Source organism: Haematobia irritans, chromosome 4 (genome assembly GCF_050003625.1).
Source record: "Haematobia irritans isolate KBUSLIRL chromosome 4, ASM5000362v1, whole genome shotgun sequence".
NCBI classification, from domain to species: domain Eukaryota; kingdom Metazoa; phylum Arthropoda; class Insecta; order Diptera; family Muscidae; genus Haematobia; species Haematobia irritans.
The window spans coordinates 50,565,350-50,581,802 of NC_134400.1; positions in this window are offsets into that span (position 1 = coordinate 50,565,350).

Genomic DNA, 16,453 nt, shown 5'->3' on the forward strand with positions numbered 1-16,453 from the left:
TTGTTAGCGGCCATATACTAGCGCACACGCAGAGAAGGAATATGATCACCTCAAACATGTTTTAAGAGCAAAATGTTATTTTTGTACGGTGACCATGTAACATGTTTGTCTCTAAAATGTTATTTTCTCGTCAAATATAACCTGCTTGCCGAAATCAGATACATGATTTCCGATAAAATAACATGGCTGCGAAAACCATGTTACATGGTTACCACCCAAAAATAACATTTTGCTCTTAAAACATGTTTGAGGTGATCATATTCCTTCTCTGGGTGCAATGTACCAAATTTCCCCACGTACCAAATTTCAACCGTATCGGATAAATTTTGCTTTTCCAAGAGGCTCCGAAGGTCAAATCTGGGGATAAAATGATCCCCAGATTTGATTGGGGTTTATATATAATTAAGACCGGTATGGACCAATTTTTGCATGGTTGTTAGAGACCATATACACCACGTACCAAATTTCAACTGAATCGGATGAATTTTGCTCATCCATGAGGCTCCTGAGTTCAAATATGGGGATCGGTTTATATGGGGGCTATATATAATTATGAACCGATGTGGACCAATTTTTGCATGGTTGTTAGATACTATACACTAACACCATGTATCAAATTGCAACCGGATCGGATAGTTGTTAGATACCATATACTTACACGATGTCCCAAATTTCAGCCGGATCGGATGAAATTTGCTTCTCTTAGAGGCTCCGCAAGCCAAATCTGGGGATTGGATTATATGGGGGCTATATATAATTATGAACCGATGTGGACCAATTTGTACATGGTTGTTAGAGACCATATACTGACACCATGTACCAAATTTCAACCGGATCGGATGAAATTTGCTTCTCTTAGAGGCTCCGCAAGCCAAATCTGGGGATCGGTTTATATGGGGGCTATATATAATTATGAACCGATGTGGACCAATTTTTGCATGGTTGTTAGATACTATACACTAACACCATGTACCAAATTTCAACCGGATCGGATAAAATTTGCTTCCCTCGGAAGATCCGCAAACCAAATCTGGGGATCGGTTTATATGGGGGCTATATATAACTATGAACCGATGTGGACCACTTTTGCGTGGTTGTTAGATACCATATACACGTACCAAATTTCAACACGATCGGATAAAATTTGCTTCTCTAAGTGGCTCCGCAAGCCAAATCTGAGCGTCGGTTTATATGGGGGCTATACGTAAAAGTGGTCCGATATGGCCCATTTGCAATACCATCTGACCTACATCAATAACAACTACTTGTGCCAAGTTTCAAGTCGATAGCTTGTTTCGTTCGGAAGTTAGCGTGATTTCAACAGACGGACAATTATTTATTTGTCAAAATATCACAAAATTTATTAATTCACATCCAAAACACAGAATTTGCATTACACCTTATGAAGTGATGCAGATTCAGTGCAACGGCTGTTGAAATGGTGGTAATCTGTCTTATGATAAGCCCACGTTAATTTCATCGCTTCTGCGTCAATTTTGCACCAATTCTTGATCCATAAAGATAATTTTCACTACTTTTTGGCGACACTTTTTTGCTGGGCACATATACAAAAAGGCATCAAAGTCTGCCTAAAATGAAAATTAAGTGTTTTAACGATATTGACTTAATATGGACTTGTAAAAATTTAGCCACAATTTTATTTCTATAGAAAATTTTTTTCGAAATTTTATTTCTATAGAAAATTTTGTCAAAAGTTTATTTCTATAGACAATTTTGTCAAAGTTTTATTTCTATAGAAAATTTTGTCAACATTTTTTTTCTATAGAAAATGTTGTAAAAATTTTATTTCTATAGAAAATGTTGTCAATATTTTATTTCTATAGAAAATTTTGTCAAGATTTTATTTCTATAGAAAAATTTGTCGAAATTGTATTTCTATAGAGAATTTTGTCAAAATGTTATTTCAGTGGAAAATGTTATTTCTATAGAAAAGTTTATCAAAATATTATTTCTATAGAAAATTTTGTCACAATTACATTTCAATGGAAAGTTTTGTCACCAAAAAAGTAGTGAAAACGTTCTTTATAGATTCGGAAATGGTGCAAAATTTGTGCAGAAGCGATAAATTTAAATTTGACAAGAACATGATTGGGAGGACGTTTTTGGAAGTGATTTTAAAGTTGTGCCTTTAGAAGAACTTGCAAATTTTTTGGTGGGATCCTAACCATAGTTTGCATTCGTATTGCTTCCTAAAAAAAATGTCATTAGCATTGTCTTTGGCTCTTAGACCACAATCTTTGACCTAAGTAAATTATGTTTTGAATGTAGGCGCAAATAATAGCAGCGCCTATTAGATTTGAGTTCATTTTAGATAAAGTTCATAATATTGATGAACGGATGGTCGATATTAAGTATCTGACATATTCAAATAGCTTAAAATGACGTAGCTATCGATATGGTATCCACCCGTGCCTACCAACACATTATTGTATTTGATTTTTTTTTCACATAAATTACAATGGACACATGAAGCCATACAATTCAATGCTAAATACCCCCAGATGGTCACAATATTGGGTTGATAACCCTTTGCCATAGAGAAAGCCCGTAGGTGGAATTATGACACAATTTACGAAAATTTATTAGCACTCTCATCTGCGGACAGTAAAAGCATGCCAAGCGTTTTAGTTGTCATAATGCTCGCATTGATAACAGCATTAATAAATTTCTCCCCTCGTCTAGCATTTGTGGAGATACACGTGTGTAATTTATCACTTTGAAGGCACTGGACAGACGAACTCTTATGAACAGACCTCAGACCCCATGCAAATCGATCCACCTCATTCGGATCTGAACAAAATATCGTTTCGAAAACAAAAAAACAAAAAACACAGAAATATCTCATTGTCGAAATTGAATATGGTCGATTTGTATGGCACACTTAGTGAGGCTTAACATTTGTTTTGAGATAAGTAGCTTAAGCAGTGTTCACGCTTTGTATATACCAATATGGGATATGTTTTATCGATCGAAAAAAAAAGATATAAACATTGAGTAATGTTTGTTTGTTATGTATTCTTCATTTTTCGAAAGTTCCCTATGACACATTAGGGGACGATAAGTGAGAAATATTTCCCTATTCATATTTAAGTTTTATTTATTAACGCTTGGTAGTCTAATATGACAAATGACTGTACTATGGATATAGAAAAATTAACCATATTGTTGTGTATGGGTAGGGGAGATTCATTAATCGACTTAGCATAAAACTCTAAAAGAATTTAGCTAACTATCCAATGAGTTATCTTATGAACATACGTCAGCCGTAATTATTGCACACTCAAAAAACAGTTTACTTGGATTCAAAGTTTTTGACCTTCCCTTAAGGATTTTGGTATTGATTCCGAGCCAAAGATGCGGCTTCTTTAAAACAAAGACATTTTTTAGCGACCTATCTGGCTTTAAATCTAGGACCAATAAAACTAAAATTAGGATGCAGATCTCATTTATCAAATTTTCATTCTCTTTTCGCAGTTTAGTAGTAAAGGTACTCACGTACAAACAAATGCCAGTTTAAAAATCTAAATTATAATGGATACTTCAAAGTAAAAAATGTTTTCTTAATTCCAAAAAAACTTTAAACTAAAGACGCTAAATCCTCAAAATAAGCCTTAGCCTATATTTGAAGCGTTTTTATCTTAAATCTAAAGTTTCAATATTTCAGTTAATTTAATAACAATTTCTTTAAATCACTTTAAAGGAAATTAGCCTTAGTTCAAAGACATGCGACTTTAACAAACTTTAAGAAGTTTGTCGTTAATTTTTTGTAAATTTCGCATCCTAAAGTTTAGGTTGCGTAATCTTTAATATCACGTAAATATTTTTTAAAGTGCAGAAGAGACAATAGTCTGAAAACCATCATTTAGTCTTAGAATTAAGTTCTGACTCGATTTAGCGATGGCCGTCTGTTAGTCCGTCTGTTGATGTATTTTTGTGCAAAGTACGGCTCGCAGTTTAAGTCCGAATGTTTTGTGAGTTTCATAAACCACCCGCCAGATTTGGGTACTAAACCAATTTGCAATGGGGTTTTCTCTAATTGACTTGATATTTTATACAGGGAATATATTTAACATTCCATTTAAATGTGTTAAATTTTAATCAATCGGTTCAGGTTTAGATAAAGCCCCCACGTATATGTTGCTCCGATTTAGGCAAATATGGCCAGAATATCCACATTTGACACAAAATTTCAGTGACGATTTCCCCATACTGCAGACATATCCTACACACGGCAATGGTAAACTTTTAAACATTCTGAACGCATCAACTGTTACTACAGGAGTCGAAAACATTTTATTTTTACGTAAGAGTATAAAAAAAAGTCCTTCAGTGCCAAATCAGGACCATGCGGCGGATGGCCCATCATATCGACGTGTGAGAGCTTGCATTGTCGGTGTGAAGAGTGATCCGACTTCGGCGGTTGGTTTTCCTGATTTCTTGGAAGACAATTTGCAAAAAATTTGTTGCGTACCAATCGCAACGCAGAGTGCTTTAGCGGTACGATTGTGACATGTCCAGTTTTTCCGAAAAAAAAACAGATCATCAGTTGCTTGGTAATGCGAGTAAATTTGAATTTGGCTCCTATAAGCCAAGATATCTTGCTATCAAGATATCTTGAAACGAACATACAATCGAATCGAATGCTGTATACTTCATGGCTCAAGAAAAAAGTCTGTAGTTAAAATAAAGCTAAATTTTACTTATTTTTATTGCAAAAAAATTGTTTTTGGTAAAATTTTACTATTGTTTTTCGAAATTTTACACAGCGCACTAAAATTGTCACTTTTTTAAGTACACGCAGAGAAGAAACATGATTGTCACAATCATATTCGAAGAGCAAAATAATATGATAGGAGCTATTTTTGCGGCGACCATGTAACATTTTCACCTGCAACCATGTTGGCTCAGTGAACATAGTTCTAAGAAAAATAAAACTGTCCGTATCTAAAATGTTATTATATTCATAAAAAGAATTTTGTTTCCATTAAAAGACAATGGTCACGATCTAAAATGTTATGGTATTCGTCAAAAATGTTTTTCTTCTAGTTAAAAGAACATGGTCACAACCTAAAACGTTTTGATCTTTTTCGTCGTCGAAAAAAGGACGCCACTTGAGAAAAGAAAACACAAAATCAATTTTATTTATTTGCTTTTATTTATTTATAAACTAATTCATTGTTTATTTGTATTTACTATGTCAAGCAAACATCACATATTTTTACACATTCAATTTTGGTTCAATTTCAACAATAAGTAATCATTCAAAATTTACTTCGTGCCCATCAAATGTACCAATGCAGACATTATGTAACTGCAAATAAAAATAAATTATACCCTATATCATAATGCAGAACAAAAACAAGTAATGAAAGTCTAAAGTCGGGCGGGGCCAACTATATTATACCCTGCACAACTTTGTAGATCTACATTTTCGATACCATATCACATCCGTCAAATGTGCTGGGGGCTATATATAAAGGTTTGTCCCAAATACATACATTTAAATATCACTCGATCTGGAAGAATTTGATAGACTTCTACAAAATCTATAGACTCAAAATTTAAGTCGGCTAATGCACTAGGGTGGAACACAATGTTAATAAAAAAATATGGGAAATGTTTAAATCTGAAGCAATTTTAAGGAAACTTCGAAAAAGTTTATTTATGATTTATCGCTCGATATATATGTATTAGAAGTTTAGGAAAATTAGAGTCATTTTTACAACTTTTTGACTAAGCAGTGGCGATTTTACAAGGGAAATGTTGGTATTTTGACCATTTTTGTCGAAATCAGAAAAACATATATGGGAGCTATATCTAAATCTGAACCGATTTCAACCGAATTTGGCACGCATAGCAACAATGCTAATTCTACTCCCTGTGCAAAATTTCAACTAAATCGGAGTTAAAAATTGGCATCTGTGGTCATATGAGTGTAAATCGGGCGAAAGCTATATATGGGAGATATATCTAAATCTGAACCGATTTCAACCAAATTTAGCACGCATAGCTACAATGCTAATTCTGCTCCCTGTGCAAAATTTCATCCAAATCGGGCCAAAAAATTGGCCTCTGTGGTCATATGAGTGTAAATCGGCCGAAAGCTATATATTGGAGCTATATCTAAATCTGAACCGATTTCAACCAAATTTTGCACGCATAGCAACAATGCTAATTCTACTCTGTGTGCAAAATTTCAACTAAATCGGAGCAAAAAATTAGCCTCTGTGGTCATATGAGTGTAAATCGGGCGAAAGCTATATATGGGAGCTATATCTAAATCTGAACCGATTTCAACCAAATTTGGCACGCATAGCTACAATGCTAATTCTACTCCCTGTACAAAATTTCAACAAAATTGGGGTAAAACTCTGGCTTCTGGGACCGTATTAGGCCATATCGGGCGATTGATATATATATGGGAGCTATATCTAAATCTGAACCGATTTCTATAAAATTTGGCACACTTGACTATAGTGCTAATGGTTCTTCTTGTGCAAAATTTTAAGCAAATTAGGGTAAAACTCTGGCTTCTGGGGCCATATAAGTCCATATCGGGCGAAATATATATATGGGAGCTATATCTAAATCTGAACCGATTTCTTCCAAAATCAATAGGGATCTATTCTGAGCCAAAACACATACTTGTGCCAAATTCGATTGGACTAAAACTGCGACCTAGACTTTGATTACAAAAATGTGTTCACGGACAGACGGACAGACGGACATCGCTATATCGACTCAGGAGCCCACCCTTAGCATTTTTGCCAAAGACAACATGTGTCTATCTCGTCTCCTTCTGGGTGTTGCAAACATATGCACTAACTTATAATACCCTGTTCCACAGTGTGGAGCAGGGTATAAACAGGTACATTTTTTTCAATTACACTTTCCTTTTTATACCCTCCACCATAGGAAGGGGGGTATATTAACTTCGTCATTCCATTTGTAACACATCGAAATATTGCTCTAAGAGTAAGATTTGGTTTTGGAGCCTCTTGGAGGAGCAAATTTCATCCGAGTCAGTTGAAATTTGGTACATTGTGCTAGTATATGGCCGTTAACAACCATGCCTAACTAGGTCCATATCGGTCTATAGTTATATATGGCCGTCAGATAAATCGAACCAATCACACAAAAATTGGTCCATATCAATAATTGTATATAGCCATATAAGCGACCCCCATATTTCAATTCTGGCTCCCTACGTATCGTGCAAAAGTCCATATAGAATCGTAATTATTTGTAGACTTACCTACACATACTTTCTTTATACCCTCCACCATAGGATGGAGGGTATATTAACTTTGTCATTCCGTTTGTAACACATCGAAATATTGCTCTAAGACCCCATAAAGTATATATATTCTGGGTCGTGGTGAAATCCTGACTCGATTTGAGCTTGTCCGCCTTCCGTCCGTCTGTTGAAATCACGCTAACTTCCGAACGAAACAAGCTATCGACTTGAAACTTGGCACAAGTAGTTTTTGTTGATGCAGGTCGGACGGTATTGCAAATGGGCCATATCGGTCCACTTTTACGTATAGCCCCCATATAAACGGACCCCCAAATTTGGCTTGCGAGACCTCTAAGAGAAGCAAATTTCATCCGATCCGGCTGAAATTTGGTACATGGTGTTAGCATATAGTCTCTAACAACCATGCAAAAATTGGTCCACATCGGTCCATAATTATATATAGCCCCCATATAAACCGATCCCCCGATTTGGCTTGCGAGGCCTCTAAGAGAAGCAAATTTTATCCGAACCGGCTGAAATTTGGTACATGGTGTTAGTATATGGTCTCTAATAACCATGCAAAAATGGGTCCACATCGGTCCATAATTATATATAGCCCCCATATAAACCGATCCCCCGATTTGGCTTGCGAGGCCTCTAAGAGAAGCAAATTATATCCGAACCGGCTGAAATTTGGTACATGCCATTTGTATATGGTCTCTAACAACCATGCAAAAATTAGTCGAAATCGGTCCATAATTATATATAGGCTCCATATAAAACGATCCCCAGATTTGACCTCCGGTGCCTTTTGGAGAAGCACCGGAGGTCAAATCTGCTTGAAATTGGGTACGTGGTGATCGTATATGATATTTAACAACTAAGCCAAAAGTGGTCCATATCAGTCCATAATCATATATAGCCCCCTCTCTACGTGCCGTGCAAAAGTCCATATCGATTCGTAATTATTTGTAGACTTAGCTATACATACCTTTTTTGTCTAATATATACCACGTATGGACTAACTCACAATTTAGAAAACGATGTTAAGAAGTTTTAAGATACCACAACCCAAGTATTTCGACTGTGGATGACAGTCTTTCGTAGAAGTTTCTACGCAATCCATGGTGGAGGGTACATAAGATTCGGCCTGGCCGAACTTACGGCCGTATATACTTGTTTTTGTCTAATGTATACCACGTATGGACTAACTCACAATTAAGAAAACTATTTAAGAAGTTTTATGATACCACAACCCAAGTAATTCGATTGTGGATGACAGTCTTTCGTAGTAGTTTCTACGCAATCCATGGTGGAGGGTACATAAGATTCGGCCTGGCCGAACTTACGGCCGTTTATACTTGTTTGTGTTCACATTAAACCACGTGCCACTTCTGAGTAAATAAATTAACACACAACACAGTAATTCCGTATTCTCCGTCCATTCCAAGAAACAATCAACACACGACTGACGCGCAAATTGAAAATCGTGTGTACCTGCTCCATTTTTTTTATAAAATTCTTTTCGCTGCAAAAAAATTAAATGGTCACGGAAACAATGTACATGGTCTTTATGGCTATGTAATGTCTATAACATACGTAACCTGTAAAAATACTTTTTTCTCAGCAAAAAAGGAAATATTGAATGGTCAGGTATATGATTTTCCCGAGCATATAATGGTCTCAAATTCTATCATTTAAATAATAGAACATGTTTGCGGCATTTGAGAACCATTTAAATGCTTATTGCCAACATATATTTTTCTCCGCTCGAAAATTATTTTTACAAAGACAAAATATATGGTTTTCGCGACAATTACATGCTCTATATAAGCATTAAATGGATGCGGCAACCATGTCCAAAAATGTTTTTTCTGTGCGTGTATGTTTCAATCGTTTTATAAACTAAACGTGACTATAAAGTTCAATGACGGTACACATAAGTTCAGTATAAACTAAAGCAGAAGAAAATGTTAGTACGATTCCCATAAATAATAAGAATTACCTACTGCATATTTAAAATGGTCATGATTTGGCATCAAGTAAACTGTTTTATAGGAGGAATGAACCAGCCCGTGCGAAAATTGAATTAAATTGTACTCCTCATTTTGAGATTTAAGCGTTTTTAAAAACAGGAACATTTCATGCACTGATGTACTTTTTAACAGCAACTGCAACAGAAATTACATCCTCTCATAGAAGACAAAATGAACTAAAAATAAAGAAAAAAATTATTGGCGCTTAATCATGACCATTTTAAACGTACAGTAGTTCATTCTTACTATTTTTGGGAATCACACGAAAATTGTCTTCTGCTTTAGTTCACACTGAAATTATGTGTACGGTTAATGACCTTTATATCCACTTTTATTTCATACAAAATTCCTCCTCTAGAGCCACCAAAGTGTAAAAATTATTACAAATTCTGTTGGGTGAAAATGTCCCTACTTTGTGGCCCTACGTCCCTACAAGACGCTAGATATTAGAAAAAACCTACATATAGGGAATTTCCCCTACTTCTAGCAACACTGGCTGTAGTTGATATTGCACCTACGGAGTTAGTATGCCACTAATATTGAGGCCATTATTAAGCAAGTGAGTAAAATAGAAAGTCAGACGGGGCCGACTATATCATACCCTAAACCACCCCTACTGAATTAGTAAACATAAGCATTTGTGGGGTATCAGTGGTATAGGTTTTGGAGAATAAATAAGGCTTTTACGGCCAAATTTGATTTCGGGCGATACATATATATGGGAGCTATATCTAAATCTGAACCGATTTCGATGAAATTCGATGGTATAGACGATTATATTTAGCCAACTTTGAGCACTATCGGTTGATAAATAATGGTTTTTGCGGCCAAATTTGGGAAAATCGGGCGATACATATATATGGGAGCTATATCTAAATCTGAACCGACTTCGATTATTTTTGGCTCATATTGTCAGTACCATAAAAGATTATAGTAAGCCAAGTTTGAGTAAGATCGCTTAATAAATAATATTTTTATGACCAAATTTGGGGAAATCGGGCGATACATATATATGAGAGCTATATCTAAATCTGAACCGATTTGGATAAAATTTTGCAGACTTGAAGGGCGATGAAAAGGATTAGGTTAGGTTAGGTTAGGTGGCAGCCCGATGTATCAGCCTCACTTAGACTATTCAGTCCATTGTGATACCACATTGGTGAACTTCTCTCTTATCACTGAGTGCTGCCCGATTCCATGTTAAGCTCAATGAAAAGGATTGCCTTTTGCCAAATTTGGTGACGATCAGTTTGAAAAAAAGCGCAACGTGACCCCATTTGTCGAAATCGGGCTATACATATATATGGGAGCTATATCTAAATTTGATCCGATTTCTTCCAAATTCAATAGCGTTGGTCCTTGTGCCCAAAAAACTCCCTGTACCAAATTTCATTAAAATCGGTTAATAATTGCGACCGGAATCCTGTGAACAACAAATACATGGACAGACGGACGGATGGACGGACGGACACCAAGCGCTAGATCGACTCAGGAGGTGATTCTGAGTCGATCGGTATATATTTTATGTTATGTATAAAATCAATATTTCTGGTAGGCACATTTTTTGGCAGATCAAACTTATTATACCCTGACCACTATGTGGTTGTGCAAAATTGTTTTGCAATAAAATAAGTTTAGCGTTAGTTTAAATACGGGCTTTTTTCGGTGTATAAAAAATATTTTCCAAATTTTATTTCTACAGCAAATGTGGTCACAATTTGATTTCTATAGGAAATTTGGTTAAAATTTTAGTTTTATTGAAAACGTTGTCAAACTTTTCTTTCTATAGGCAACTTTTAAAAAATTGTATTGTTATAAAAACTTTTCTCACAATTTTATTTCTATAGTATTTTTATACACTCCACCATAGGATGGGAGTATCTTAACTTTCCGTTTGTAACACATTGAAATATTGCTCTAAGACCCTATAAAGTATATATATTCTGGATCGTGGTGAAATTTCGAGTCGATCTAAGAATGTCCGTCCGTCTGTTGAAATCATGCTAACATCCGAACGAAACTAGCTATCGAGGTGAAACTTGGCATAATTAGTTGCTATTGATGTAGGTCACATGGTATTAGTATATGGTCTCTAACAGCCATGCAAAAATTGGTCCATATCCCTCCGTTATTATATATAGTCCCATATAAACCGATCCACAGATTTGACCTCCGGAGCCTCTTGGAGGAGCAAAATTCATCCGATCCGGTTGAAATTTAGAACGAGGTGTAAGTATATGGTATCTCAAAACCATTGAAAAATTGGTCCATATCGGTCCATAATTATATATATATAGCCCCCATATAAACCGATCCCCAGATTTGACCTCCGGAGCATTTTGTAAGAGCAAAATTCTCCCGATCCGGTTGAAATTTGGTACGTGTTGTTAGTATATGGTCTCAACAACCATGCAAAAATTGGTCCATATCGGTTCATAATCATGGTTGCCACTCGAGCCAAAAATAATCTACCAAAATTTTATTTCTATAGAAAATTTTGTCAAAATTTTGTTACTGTATAACATTTTGTCACAATTTTATTTCTATAGAAAGTTTTGTCAAAATTTTATTTTTATAGGAAAATTTGTCAAAATTTTATTTCTATAGAAAATTATGTCAAAACTTTATTTCTATAAAAAATGTTGTCAAAATTTGTTTTCTATACAAAAATTTGTCAAAATTATTTTTATTTATTTTTATAGAAAATGTTGTCAAAATTTTATTTCTATAGAAATTTTTGTCAAAATTTTATTTCTATAATTTTTTTTTTAATTTTATTTCTATAGAAAATTTTGTCAAAATTTTATTTCTATAGAAAATGTTGTCAAAATTGTATTTCGATTGAAAATTTTGTCAAAGTTTTATTTCTATAGAAAATTTTGTTGCAATTTTATTTCTATAGAAAATTTTGTCAAAATTTTATTTCTACAGAAAATGTTGTCATACTTTAATTTCTATTGAAAATTTTGTCAAAATTTTATTTCTATGGAAAATTTTGTCAATTTTTTTTTTCTATAGAAAATATTGCCAACTTTTATTTCTATAGATAATTTTTACAAAAATTGCTACAGAAAATGTTGTCAAAATGTTATTTCTTAGGAAATTTTTTCAAATTTGTTTTTTTTATTTCTATTTATAGAGTTTTTAAAAATTTTATTTCCATTATTGTTGTTTTTGATTTCAGCTTAAAACCATGCATTGAGTAAACTACAAGGGTAGCTTAACCACCAGAGGAAAAGTATGCTTGTCAAATTTATTTGGGCAAAACCCTATAGACTGCAAGACGGTTGAATGGACAGCTGTTTCGGAATTACCACGTTCCTCATCAGCATCCTCTACTTCCAGCAAAACTATCAAACAATTCTCAGATTATTAAAAGCCAAAGTGAACTACAATTGAACCTCCCGAAAAAAGGTTTTTGATAGTCGGCTTTGCCTAAACAACTTTGCAAACATATACCTTTTCCTTTGCCAAAGTCATATCATCGATTTGAGTGCAGTTGTCTTGTTTTTGTTCATTCATTTTGTTTGTTATTGTTGGTTTATTCTTCAATCATTATTGTTGTATTTGATTTCAGAATAAAACCATGCTTTGACTAAACTTCAACCAAATTTTAATTGACAATTTTTTAAAAATTTTATTTCTATAGCAAATTTCCTCAAAACTTTAATTCTATATCACTTTTCTCAAAGTTTTATTTCTTTATCGAAATGTTTTTTGTATAGGAAATTTGTCAACATTTTATTTTTATAGAAAATTTGGGTAAATTTTGTTTTATAGAAAATTTTTTCAAAATTTGTTTCTATAGAAACTATGGTCAAAAATTTGTTTCGATAGAAGAATTCCTCAAAATGTCATTTCTTTAGAATATTTTGCCAAAATGTTATTTCTATAGAAAATTTTGTCCAAATTTTCGTCAAAATTTATTATAGGCAATTTTTAAAAAATTGTATTTCTATAGAAATTTTTCTCAAAATTATATTTCTATAGAAAATTTCCGCAGACTTTTATGTGGCAATTTTTTTATATAGCAAATTTCTTTAAAATTTTACTTCTATAGAAATTTTTTCAAAATTTTATTTCTATAGAAAATTTTGTCAAAATTTTCTAAATGTTCTGACAATACGAGTATTGATTCATCTTCAATGTAATTCAGGATGGACTGGTTTTACATTTACCAAATCCATTTCCTTTCTATCGCATTTGTCTCATAAGAGACAATATTCAAAGCCAATGTTCGTTTATCGTTCATTTAAAAGATCATTGGGTAAAAATAAAAACAAAGTCGATATTGATAGATAGGTAAACGGATGTAGGTATGTATAGTATTTCCAGTCTCAAACAATCAATCGTTAACCCAATTTGGAAGACATAACAGAAATCGATTTAAAAAAATGAAGTGCTATCGCAACTCCTTGCACAATAAAACTCACTAACTAGTACAAGAATTGAGCAAATGCAGATAACATTTATATTTCAAATGGGGAAGTAAAGCACTCGTAATGCCCTTTGAAAGGCCCAAATAAAGAAACCAAAGGCCTCGATGTTTTCTTATGGTGTGCACAATACTGTTCTTCGTCCAATCTTTATTGAAATAAAGAAAATTTTTAACATGCCTTTTATTTGCAATATGTATTTTCAAGGAATATTTCTCCCTGATTTCTACAAAAGATTTTTTTCGAATTAAACAATAAAAAACATTGTGCATGAAAATGTTTTCGCAATAAATTCGTTCAGTTTCATTGATACAGGGTATAATAAGTTTGTTCATTTGTATGTAACGCCAAGAAGGAAACGTCTGAGATCCATCGTTTAGTATACCGTTCGTCTTAGAGTTAAATTCTGAGTCGATTTAGCGATGTCCGTCTGTCTGTTCATATATTTTTGTGCGTAAAGTACAGGTCGCAGTTTAAGTCCGATCGTCCTGAAATTTGGCATATGGTTGTTTTTTGGAACAAGGACAATCGCTATTGATTTTGGTTGATTTCGGTTCAGATTTAGATATAGCTGTCATATATATTTATCCCCGATCTGGTCATAATTGGCGTGTTTATCAACCGATGTTCTTCAAATTCAGTACATCCGAATATTTTATGATTTTCGAAAAACTGGCAAAATGTCAGCTAAATCGGTTCAGATTTAGATATAGCTCCCATATATATCTTTCGTCCGATTTAGACTCATATGACAACAGATTCCAAAGTTTACTACCGATTTTTGTGAAATTTTGCACAGAGAGTAGAATTGACATTCTACTAATGCTTGGTAAATTTGATTGAAATCGGTTTAGATTTAGATATAGCTCCCATATTATCTTTCGCCCGATTTACACTCAAATGACCACGGGGGCCAGAGTTATTCTCCTGTTTACGTGAAATTTTGCAGAGATAGCAGAATTATTATTATACATGTCAAATTTAGTCAAAATCGGTTCAGATTATATAGCTCCTATATATATGCACACCAGAGTTGGGAAAATATGGTAGACAATTTCATATTTTAGACCCATTTTCAGTGGGATTTTCCTCCAATTGACTGGATAGTTTCCACAGAGAATTTATTTAGTATGATATTTAAGTGTGCCAAGTTTGATCTAATATGGTTTAGATTTGGATAAAGCCTCCATATATCCGTTTTTCCGGTTTACACAAATATGGCCAAATTCCCACACTTTACACAAAATTCTGTGATGATTTCCCCATATCTTAGCCATATCCTACACACTGTAATGCCAGAATTTCCACAGAACGGTTGAGTTTTAAATAAGGCTCCATGTCGCCCGACTAGACCAAATAATATATCACAACCCAGACGTGACCACATATCTTGGCGAGAACTAACCAATATCCTTGTAAAATCGCCACTGATGAGTAGCAAGAATTGTAAATATTACTAAAATTGTCCTATATCTCGAATACACATGTATCGCTTGATAAATCATAAATGCTCTTTTGTAAAATTGCATTAATTCATATCGCTTCATATTTCCCATATTTTTATACCCTTCACCACTACTGTGGTACAGGGTCTACTTTTTTACTAACATTTTGCTTCATCCCAGGGCGTTAGCCGATTAAAATTTTAATTCTAGAGTTGTTGTAAAAGTACAAAAAATTGTCTCCATTAAAAGTATTTGTATCTGGAAATGCAAACCTTTATATAGCTCCCAGCAAATTTGAAGCAGTTGAGATGGTAACACAAGTGTTTGTCAACATAGTGGTGCAGGGTATAATATAGTCGGCCCCGCCCGACTTTAGACTTTACTTACTTGTTTTATATAAACTTTTTCCAAAATTTTATTTCTATTGAGATTTGATCTACCAAATTCTACCAACCAATTCTGCTTAACGACCAATAATGCTATCGGTGGCACTACTTTAAGAAAAATGAACCACAGCTGAAAGAAAAATAAAAAAACGCTGTGATCAATAAATTGAAATACGAATTTCATGTGAATTTCGAAAATATTTTCATGCCATTTAGATTTTTTCAGTAAGATTATCTTTATTTATAATATCATTCCAAATATTTTATATTCCTTAAAATTATGATACTTTCTTGCAAATTGTCTCTCAATTAAAAATAAATTGGAAGGTGTAACGAATCTGGGCCGGGTTCGGCTAGTAATGGGAATAAAATTAAAATTTCATAACAGGAGAAAAATTGAACCTGTGCCATTTGACGTTTTACTTCCATAGAATTTCTTTTAGGAATGTTGGACGAACAGACATAAAGAAGATTGACTTAGAAGTTGATCGGTATAAAATATAGTGCCTGAAACCAATTTTTCTGGTTGGCACTTTTTCATGCAGATAAAAAGTATTACACGGTGAGCATCGTATTGCTATGATTTGCATGGTCGCCTTACTTTCAAAGGGTCATAGGTTTAATGCTTGTCACTGAGTTAAACATAAAATCGAGTTACATGGCCTTATAATAAAACCCACATAGAATAAAATCGAGAGTCGTTTCCGGGAATCAGAATCGACTAAATAAAGTAAACTTTTCTGGTAATTTGATTTATTGAAAACTTTATTTTTCAGAAGAATTTTTATACAGCCAAGGGTTGTGATAAGCTGGCATGTAACAACATCATTCTATTTAAAATGCCTTAATTGGGAAAGTTAATCCTGATTTTCCCCATTACCCCACTGGGTTA